The 11,769-nt window shown below is 35.2% G+C and overlaps 1 long non-coding RNA gene across 1 annotated transcript in view; it reads right to left on the bottom strand.

Annotated features, from left to right (window-relative positions):
- Window positions 1–5,385, bottom strand: part of LOC106867584 (uncharacterized) — a 12,270-nt gene extending 6,885 nt beyond the window's left edge. Inside the window, exons 1-2 of the long non-coding RNA XR_016242153.1 lie at window positions 5,305–5,385; window positions 1–3,004 (exon numbers count right to left, since the gene is read on the bottom strand). The exon at window positions 1–3,004 is cut by the window's left edge and continues 6,885 nt beyond it. This is a non-coding gene — a long non-coding RNA (uncharacterized LOC106867584). The remainder of the gene's footprint in view (window positions 3,005–5,304) is intronic.
- Between the last annotated feature and the right edge of the window lie 6,384 nt (window positions 5,386–11,769).

Genomic DNA, 11,769 nt, shown 5'->3' with positions numbered 1-11,769 from the left:
CAACGACATTTCTATACAAATCTGCATTCGAAAGAGCGTCCCGTGCCGAAATCACTAGTATAAAGCTCGTAAAAATCACTTTAGACTGTTTAAATATAGCACATGCATTCCTTGAAATGCAGAAGAATTTTCGACACTACATCGCTGTCATGATACAAGACTGGCGTAATAATATGTATACAAATATTCTGTAGTAGTTCTGATATTAATCTTAATGATAGGCAAACTTTATCAGAGAGTAAATACATGCATTGCAAAATATTAAGAAAGTACTATATTAAACATGAAAAGGTACTACATTTACAATATAGAATACATAGGACCACGAGAAGGAAAATATTTAAATTGATTGAAACTACAACTGGGATATGATATCATATTTGAATATATTCAACAGTTCATATGTACCCGATTGAGGAATACGATGAAGATGACAGACTGAACTGATAACCTTGGTTTTGCTGATGATATTGTCTTCATCATTTGAAATGCTTAAAACTTACAACGACTTGCATCAGGAGTAGATCAAAATGAGGGAAATCTTGGTTTGAGGACAAGCAGCGTCATCAGGAACGATGACTGTATTGAGACTGATAACAATCCTGGAATTAGCAAAGCTGTTCCAGAGAATGTGAAATATCTGGTCTTCAAACACCATCACTTAACACATAAAAATACAGCTCTATGATAGCATAGTTCTTCCGACGGTTCTGTATGCAAATGAGACTTAAAATATCACCGTGAAAATAAGGAGAAGGCTGGATGTGTCCCGTCAAAAATGCTCGAGAACAATTCAGAAAAATTGCTGTCAAGATCACGTAACCTATGAAGACGTTCTAAACGTGGCCAACGCAGGACCACATAGGGAAATCGTTATAAATGAATGCTGAAACTAGAAGATCGTGTAGTTCGGTTACCTGAACAATACCATTCAACAACAACTTCTAAATGGACATTACCATAAGGGAAAGGCAAAAACGGGCAAACCGAAAACTAGACGTACAGAACATTCATAACTGGCATTAAAAGGTCCAATATCGCATGGGCAGATGTAGTGATAACTAGCACAGCAAATAGAAGCCAAGAAGGGTCAGCCTGCTACCAATATACTCAAGAGCAGAGGCGGAACTGATGTTTGTGTGTGTGTGTGTGTGTGTATGTGTGTGTATGACTTATAGCCATGTATGTATGACATATATATATCAATTTATTAGAATATTATCAAACTCAATTTCACCTAAAATTTTTCCTGTGCCCAATTAAACCAATTTGAGAAGCTAAATTAAATTAGATTAAATTTCCATATCGAATATCGTTAATTGGGTTTTTCATCAGGGGAAGAATTTTATAAAAAGGAGATACATTCTGATGTGTTGTTTAACTCTTGATAGACTAAGATGTCTGTGTTTGAGCAAACAGTATATTTAAGAATCCGTTTCTTATTTATGTGTAACTGAAAACTTGTTTAATGCATTTATGCGCGCGTGTGTGTAATGTGTTGACAAAAAGAAAAACAAAATATCCATCGGTTAGCTTGAACGATATTTCGGAAGGACTACTTTAAACTAAAAGCTTAAAAAACATTATTCCTAAATGACATTATTACTTAGATAGATCGCAATGTCAGTAAATTATTTACTCATTTAAGAAATATAATCATAAATCACCCAGTTTCAATATAGAAATTATAATTAAATAATAAATTATCATAATTATATGTATATATATATATTTTAAACTACAGTTGCGTCTATGAAATATTTTCATTACGTAATTGTGCGTGTCTGTGAGTTGATGTGTTGAAAGGTGCTAGACAATGACGAATGAAAACTGTTTCCTAATTACCATAGCCGACATCCTTTTGAGAGGATTTGGTTTCTTGATTTAGTTATATATACATTTAATTAATAATAATATGTATATGTATATAATCATATTAAGGGAGGTGCATGGGCGAATACGGCCTCCAGCAAGCTTGAAGTGTTGATACCTTCAAAAAATTACAAAAAATCTCCAGATAAATATATACCACGTCTGAAAGCTGACGAGTGAAAGAATATTAAAAAGATCTCACGTGAATTGTGAATTGGCTCCAATTTCTGGATGAAAGCCAAAAAAAAAAAAAAGAACGCTTTCTTCCTTCGTCAATACAATACATGGGGAAATATATATCCAATTCAAAACGAAAGTGAGATGTGACAAAGCTGGTCCTTTAAAATACGTGTACGGGAAGAAAGAGTGAGAGAAAGTTGTGGTGGACGAATACAGCAGGGTTCGCCACCACACCCTGCCGGAACATCGTGGAGATTTAGGTGTTTTCGTTCAATAAACACTTACTACAACCAGTCTTGGAATCGAAACCGCTATCCCACGACCGCTGCCCTAAGCACTAGGTCATTGCGCCTAACAATATGACATCTAAGCTATCTTATACTAAACATACTGTAAAAATGGTGTACTAATTATTTTGTGTTCGAAATACTCAAATATCTTCAATAAGCAAAGACTGTCAACTGTTTAACTGCGTTATGGTTCTGAAAATAACTTATAAAAGATTGATTAGGGTAATAATTAATAAAGGTAATAATAATGGTTGATAAAGGAAATTTGGTTAATTCCATCAGATAATGATTCTAGAATGAAATGACAATGGAACTTTTTATCAAGATTTACGATATTATTCGGAAAAAAGAAAACATATTAGATAACGGTGTGCTATTACTCTAAGAAATCAGATATTTTAAATAAAATTCTAATAAATATTTTTTAGAAAGAATACTGATATGTAATATTGTTATAATGACACTTCTTCTTCTTCTTCTTCTTCTTCTTCTTCTTCTTCTTCTTCTTCTTCTTCTTCTTCTTCTTCTTCTTCTTCTTCTTCTTCTTCTTCTTCTTCTTCTTCTTCTTCTTCTTCTTCTTCTTCTTCTTCTTCTTCTTCTTCTTCTTCTTCTTCTACTACTTCTTCTTCTACTTCTTCTTCTACTTCTTCTTCTTCTTCTTTCTGCAAGAAATTAAAAGTACAATATGGCAACAATTGTATCCAGTATATGTATATATATATATATATATATATATATATATATATATATATATATATATATATATATATATATATATATATATATATATATATACACATATATATATATATATAATATATGTATATATGTGTGTGTGTGTATATATATATATATATATATATATATATATATATATATATATATATATATATTTGTAATAAATAGATAGATAGATACATACATACATACATAGACAGATAGATGGATATACGTAGAAACATGCATACGTTGGCGAAGATCTCTATAGTCGCACGTGCATTCACCCTAAATATATACTTTTTACTCGCATATTTTCGTCTCCTGAGAACTAGAAAAAGAGTTCCCATGTGATCTCATTTTGGACAATATTTCCTATTGATACAATGCTGAAAGTGTGAACTTACAATTATCTGCAGCACATATATGGAATATAGTGCGCGCATATATGTCTGGAGATGTAGATAATTGTCGGTTACATGTGTGTGTATGCGTGTATGCGTGAATGCACGTATGTATGTACATATATATATGTATATCTATATATGCTTCTCTGTCTCTCTGTTTGTATGTCTATCTATGTGGGTGTATGTAAGTATGTATGTATGTATGTTTACACACATTAATTCAGAAATACACTTCACGATAATTACCAGGCATACGTACGCAAGATTTGACACAATTAATGAGTCGTTTTCTCTAAGTGCCAGGCACTTCGAATCAGTTAATTAGATATCATTTTGGTTCCGCGTCGTTATTACTTCGGAAGAAAAATCAGAATTGATGCTCTCAGCATTCTTGTTTATCAGAAAAACCAATATGTACTCTTCGCTGTATTCTTCAAAAATGACATCTTCTATGAAATATTTTCTCTACAAGCATCGTTTGATTATTCAGCATTCTTTAAATCATTTGAAGGTAGATATGTATAACATGAATTAGAACACTGATTATATAGATGATTGACGGCCGTACATAATATATTAGTCATGAGTTAAAATTTCGACCAATCTGGAATCTTACCTTGAAGAAAAATGAAAATATTACGAATGCTGAATGTATTTGCGTGTAACACGTTATTCACGTATATAATTAGAAAGAGACCCAAGTACACGTGTGCTTGCGTATAATATACAATTTTCGAAGTAGAATAGTCAAATTGCTTTCCACAGTATATCTATACCACTGGCATCTTTTATTCTGCCTTAACCGCTAGATTTTCGATAGGAAGTCGGTATATATCCTGTTTCCGCCTCCTCTTTCACTATGTTTGTGTGTGGGTGTATATATATATATATATATATATATATATATATATATATATATATATATATATATATATATATATATATATATATGTATATATATACGTATATATTTGTGTATATGTGTGTGGTCGCGCGCGCGCGCGTACCAATAAATATATATTCTTAAGTATTAATTGTGGGTATAACCATAATAATAACCGCAGAATACGAGAACCTAGTAAAACAGTAAATATAAAAAGGACGAAAATGGAAAGAAAAAATACATAACACTAAGGAAAATAGATATAAGACAAAACCCATGAAACAATGGCCAACGGTAGAAAGAAGGGCACCGTTAAATGCTCATAAAAATAAAGATAATAAAGCCGTACAAGCAGAGGAAAAAACAATACAATAACAAACCCATGTGACATATTAAACGAAATCCAAAATATAGTGATGAAATTATTTGTTTTAAGAAAATTTTCATTTCACACATAAAATTCAAAAATAGGTCAGGATTTCTTCGCAGCATTAGATACGTACTTCCCAAGATCTTCCAAACATCACAAAGCCATCAAGAGTCATTATGGAAAATTAACATACGCGACCTCTCACAATCTAGGATATCATATATACTAACTAAATAATAGAAAACTAAATAGAATAAAACTGGAATACAAAGCGACAGCTGTAAATAAAATTGTATACGACGATGGAATATTTGCAGATAAGGGTAAAAATAAAGCTCACCAAAAAAAAGACAAAAAAAACAGCCAAACAACACCACACAACTGACGATCCAATCCATACATAAGAAGAATGAGTACACGATTACAGGAGGAATAGGGCAGTAGTAACTCCGCTGGGAGAAAAAAAATATGTATCATATGTAACTGCAGACGTAAAGAGGAATGCAAATTTAACAACTGCATGATAAAGAGTGTAGTTTACAAACGTGATGTGAAGGCAGGTACACAGATATACATGTATATTACCGACACCGAGGGCACCATGAGAAATCGTCTGCGTAACCATTAAACTTCAAATCTCAGTAACATTTTCCTCCAGTTTTTCTGAAATAAATAAATGAGAAAATCGGATTTAACGTGGAAAATTGTTTGAATATAATAGACTTGAAACTTTTGGCATAATTCTTAAATTTCACAATATGTAACTGCAGCAGGAGATACCCTACAAAGTAGGGAGACAGACACTTATAGGGCGTCACACACACACACACACACACACACACACGCACACACACACACACACACACACACACAAACACACACACGCAAACATACACACACACACACTCACCCACACACTGAAACACGTAAGCATTTAGAAATGTACACACAGGTAATCAGAATTTTAAAATGCTGTATAGTAGACATATGTTTGCATGTACGCATGTATGCATATATATGTATATATGTGCACCTATGTATGTGTGTGTGAGTGTTTCTTTGCAATAGAAAGCAGAAAAGTCACCTATCTCCTCTCTCCTATGTATTCCTCGCATCCACATTTCTTTCCCTTCCTCGACGTTTTAACTGTTACTTATGCATATCTGCATGTGTGTGTGGAGTATGTGTGTGTGTGTGTGTGTGTGTGTGCAGTGTGTGCGTATCTGTGTTAGCGTGTATCTATGTCTTTACAAAAGTATGTATGCAGCGTCGCGTGTATATCCTTGATAGACAGCTGTATTAACGTTACTGCCCCACTGCTACTCCATATCTCGTTTACAGAGCGCTGTTCTCCCCTATTCTGATATCATCCACACTCACTAATTCACTGCATTCCTCTCACACTACTGTTCTTACACACTTTTTGTTTATCAAACAACATGCCAACACCACTAGGGCGTCCACTATAGAGTTTTATTGAACTGTAGTTAGCTTATAATTGAACTGGATATAAGTTTAACATGTATGCAATGTGTCGTCAAGATTAGTTCACTGGATAGACAGCAAGATGGTAATAGACAGATCGACAGAGACAAATTGCCTTTTATATCTAAGATGTATATATACATACGAACATACATGCATACCAGATGCGTGTGTGTATACGCTTAGGAAATAAGGAAGTGTATCCACGGAGTAAACTATATGAAACTCTCACGTAACTACGAAGATACTATAAGGAGCCTCTTGGTCGTGCTCAATCTTGTATCGCGAAATTCTTGCACACATCCTTTCCGGTGCCGGGTCTGGATTGTGGGAACAATAGCTGCAAAAAATATAGCATAAAATTTGGCACGGTCACGGCTCGAACCCTTAAATGTAATACCAGCATATGGCGTCAAAAATATTTTTTAAAGAATTCTGCCTTAATAGAAACCTGGGTGCGATTCCGCTGTAGATTTTCACGCCGTTTTAGTCATGGCTACAGAATGAAAACTAATTTAATCTTAATCAACAGGACCCACAAAGGCTAATCAAAACGTGGAACGAATTATGATTTTAGTATCGTAGTATTATATACACGATATCACTTCTCGATTAACTTGACACGTGCAAAATTATGAAAATCAATGAAGTAATTGTTAAAAATAATCAAATGTATTTTCATATTTCATGGTTCACTGAGCTGCATCAACGTATGTGAATTGAAAATTAAAGTCAAATTTGCACATAGCTTTATGAATGAATGAATGTATATATATATATATGTTCGTATGTATGCATTTTTCATTTCTCCTGTCAGTGTATGGGGGGAATGCATTTTTAATTTCCCATATATTCACTACAAAACCACAAACTTATATTCATATGTAAAATATGAGTACGACATCAGACGCATATGCTCATATGTATATATTTTATATACATAGTGAGGCTCATTCCTAAGGTGGACCCTCCAATTAGTGGCCAACGCCTGTTCTTACACTGTTAGCCTTGTGCTCCTAGTATCAATTTTTCTGTGTTCTTTTTATGGCCATTCCCACCTATGTTTCCCAGCAACTGCTCTTGTGGCTGCATGTCCCTTGTTGCATAATGCATCTTCATATCCTTATTATTATTATTATTATTATTATTATTATTATTATTATTATTATTATTATTATTATTATTATTATTATTGCCTTTTCACAGCTTCTACCGGTGGAGATGAAGTACGGTGTCAGCTGTTCACTACCAGTGAACTAAAGTAACACCCCTTTTTTTCGAGCTCCGTCCGGAGTATTCGAGCGGTTTCAAGCATTGCTGTTTTCTGCAAATGCTCCTCCCTTATTGCAGCTCCTATTTCTTCCAAGTACTTCTCTAAATTTTTACTCACTGTACCCAGGGTTCCGACAATTATTGTTACGATTACCACCTGTTTTAGAGACGGCAGCTGCTTAACCTCCCAAGCTAACCTGTCATGTCAATCGAGTTTTATTTCTTCCTTATCGCATAACTTTTTGTCAGCTGGGCATGCGATATTTATGATTCAGCATCGTTTGCTTTCTTTCTCAGTTAACACTGGTCTGGTTTCCAAGTCTATATTTCATGGTCGCACTGAATCATAAAATCTCATGGGATTTTATAATCCCATGTTTTTCATTTCGATTACAACATCTTTATACTTTCTGAGCTTATCACATTCTCTTGAAGAGATATTATGGTCACAGGGTATTCTCATGTCAATCAATAAGCAGACTTGATTGTTTTTGTCTTTCACAACAATATCTGCTTTATTTGCTTTGATGGTACAGTCTGTACATATTGGAAAGTCCCAAAGAATGGTTGCATGTTCTCCATCAGTTACAACCTCAGGGTGGTGCTTGTTCCATTTGTCAGAAGTTTCGATTTTATAATACCGAAACATTATACAATATAGATATTGGCCAACACTGTCATCTCTTAATTTGTACTCTATAACTGCTAAAACCTTACATCCAGAGGTTAGTTATTCAACTGTTTCTATCCCGTCTTTGTAGTGTCGGCACTTTGCGTCTGTACACCGTTTTGCCACACATTGGCTTGATTGTTCGGCTCAATAAGATGTTCTTGGGCAGCCAAGAAAAGGCTTTCACCTCCTGTTTTTAGCCTTGAGGTCCATAGCCACTGATGGCTGTTCTTCTGGTCTGCATCAGCTTTTTTGCTACGGGCTACATATTTGCCTTGCAGAGATTTTTTTTCCCACCTATCAGCCAATTGTTCTTTGCAATTTTTTGCATTTTTGTTTGCTATTGATTTCACTTTCTCTGCAACTGCAGTTTCCCCACTTCCGTGATGCTGTTCAACCTGGGTTTTATGCACAAAATCACTTGAAATTTGTTTGCTCTCCTTCATAGCAGAATAAAGCTTCTTGCGCTTTTCATGGTTTTCAAAGAGATTTAGCACGTAGTCGTTAGCTGTTTCAAGTTATTTTGCCAGTCTAATTGTGGTGATTATTCTAAGGAGATTTCAAATTGGATCAAGCCCCGAACTCTTTTAACTCTGGGTAGATAAAGACGATCTGCGTCTGCCTTTGGGTGGTGCATCTTATTGCAAGTCAGCAGATTAGGGATTTCCCTGTTAATCATCGTTATTTCTCTCATATTCCAGTTCAACACTCTGAAAATGCAAATAACAAAAGGAACTGATAAAGAAATTATAGCTAACACATTGTTACGTGCATTTAACTAGATTTTAAAACTTCAACTCTCCCATAACACCCCTTTCTGATCTTCTCTTTCATACTTGCATGATGAATGCCAGAACCCTTATTTATTCTGAGGTATTTGTAAGTTTATTCCTGTTGGGGTTCTTGTATGACTGTCAAGATCCAACACAACTGAATGCCGCAGTTGATATTAATATTCATTGTGGTCAGTGCTCCATTGGAATGTTATAACTGGACATTCGTATTTCACATTGACGTGTTTCAGGACGTTTTAAATCGCAGGAGAAATTTTGAAGATATCCAGCGATTTCAAGATCCAGGAATGTGGTATGCTGTCGAAGGACTTTTTATAATCAAACCATGCAGAACTGATATTTCTGCGTTTGTTATGATAATTCTCAAGGATCATACGATTAAGAGTTGTTCTTTGCATCCATATCATCCTCGTCGGCACCCTTTTTCTTCAGTGGGGAAAATACCGTTCTATTCCATAAATTTGTATGTTTTCTCCACTGGGAGTTTTGTGGAAATTCGGTTTCATTAATCTTTGAGAGTAGGTAAGTAATACTTCTTGCTAATAAATCAGGTGTTCTCGTAGGATCTCTCATAAGTTCATTGAAAATCTGGACTAACATTTCGTGGGCGCTCGGGAGTAAATCGAGCCAGGAGATTTTCACTTATGAGCCTTCATCAGTGTCATCGTCATGTCTGCTATTGTGATATCTTCCCATGCTTGCTCTGGTAAGATTAAGTAGCGTCCTTCTGTACGTCTAATCCAGTCCACATTTTCATTGTTTGTAAGTTTTTTCATCACTCCAGATATTTTCCCAGAGGTTTTCAACATCTTCAGTGGTAGGGTGGTCTTTTACGCTTATTTTCTCCTTCCCCATTTCAATGTAGAATGTTTTCGCATTGGATGTGAACAGCTTATTTTGCTTATAAAATTTGTTTTTCTCAAATCTTTGTATTTTCTGAACTGTTGCTTGGACTTTTTGTTGCAGTGTTTCTTTTCCTGAAAGCAATTCTTCTCTTGATGAGAATCTATGTTTTCACTTCATCTTTCTTCCTTTTCTGGTTTTTACATCGTTTCCACAGATTACTTCATTCAACATCTCATAATTTTAATCCCTTTTTGAATTCTATTTTTCCAGTTTGGAATTCTTCTCAGGTTTGTATTTCTTCGCTCTTTCGGAGGCATGCAACACGTTTCAATTGTCTTCGCAGCTGCGTAAATATTTTCATTTCATTCAGTGAGATTTGGTTTTAGTTCTTGTATAATTCTCTTTGTTGCATTGTTTCCAGTTTTAATTTGTTTTCTATTTTGGATTGTATTTGAGAGCTTATGAAGTGGTTCTTTATCATGCATATTGATGTGTCTTACAACTGCAAGCTTATTTAGGATTTTCTGCTTCAGTTCTATCATAGACTCCCTGCGTTCTTCAGTAAATGTGCAATCCTCAAATATTGTTCCTTTACCGCTTTCCTTGCTATCCTTATCAGGTTCAGTACAATTTATTTCTCAAGACGTTTGCGTGTTCTGGTCAAATGACAGTCTTTCAATCGAGACTTGTGGAGAGTTGCTCTCTCCGTCTCGTTCTTCATTTCCTCTCTGCCATATTTTTGGGTCATTTTCCGCAGCGTGCTTGATCGTAGATATTTCACTCTCTGTGAGCCATTAAATTTTGAAGATATCCTTCCCAAAATTTGGTAACTTGCTTTCGTCCAAATATAGTCTGCTGTCTTGATTTCGTGTTCTCCATATTTGATAAGAGTGCTCAGTGTGTTTCTGTTCAGATGGTCTGCCTAATGCATAGTAATAGGCGTATATTATTTCTGTATATTCTCCTCGGGTCCATTTGATCCTCTTACATTTTCTTTCTGTGGTTAGGGAGGTGGTGGTCTTCGAGGGCACGAGTTGGGGCAGTTTTCGTTCAAGTGACCATCCAAGTTCGTATTAAGAGAATGTTTTATGCCAGTGGATTATTTTTGACACCAGGCTGGCTCTCTCCTGACGGACGCGCTTCCAGGTTAACCATATGAAAAACGATTTCGAGTATTTGGTTGGCAAATAACTTCCCGCTGTTTTTTTTGATAATTTTTAATTTATTGCGTTTTTAAATTTTGGAATATATTTTTTCGAGAATTCTATTTTTGATTCATTTTGGAATCTATTTTGTTTTTGTTTTGTCTAGTTAATTTTAGTTACTTTTTGTTTATTTTCAGATCATTAAAATGGAATGTCAAGTTGAGAAAAACGAACATTTTCGGCACCTCCTTCTTTTTAATTTTAATCAAGGTTCTGAGGCCGCAAAAGCTGCTCGCGACATTTATGCTGTGCATGGAGAGGGTGCCATAGCTGAAAGAAGCACTCATGATTGGTAAGCCAAGTTTAAAAATGGAAATTTTGGCCTCAAAGACGCACCTCGTTCTGACCATCCAGTTGTTGAGTTCGATGAAGAGCGATTAAACCAACTTTTGCACGAACATTCTTGTCAAATGACAAGGTAACTGGCAGAGAAAATAGAATTTTCCCACACTGATAAAAACAAGCATCTCCACTCGATGGGAAAGGTTCAGAAGTATGGAGCATGGGTTCCGCATGCTTTAAGTGACAACAACAAAAATCAACGAGCCACAATCTCCGCTCGTTTGCTTGTTTGTCACCGCTCAACTCTTGGACACAAGCAACGATTTCTTTACCGAATCGTTACTGGCGCCAAAAAATGGTGCCTATACATCTATATGAAGCAGCGTAAGGAATGGCTTAGCCCCGGTAAACAAGCGACACCGCGCGTGAAACAAGATCTTTATGCGCGTAAAACGCTGTTGTAGGTATGTGGGACTGGGAAGGGATTGTACATTAC

Source organism: Octopus bimaculoides, chromosome 6 (genome assembly GCF_046866305.1).
Source record: "Octopus bimaculoides isolate indiv1 chromosome 6, ASM4686630v1, whole genome shotgun sequence".
Lineage (NCBI taxonomy): Eukaryota > Metazoa > Mollusca > Cephalopoda > Octopoda > Octopodidae > Octopus > Octopus bimaculoides.
The sequence above is the reverse complement of the archived record's forward strand: the minus strand, read 5'-3'. Positions and strand labels throughout refer to the sequence as shown.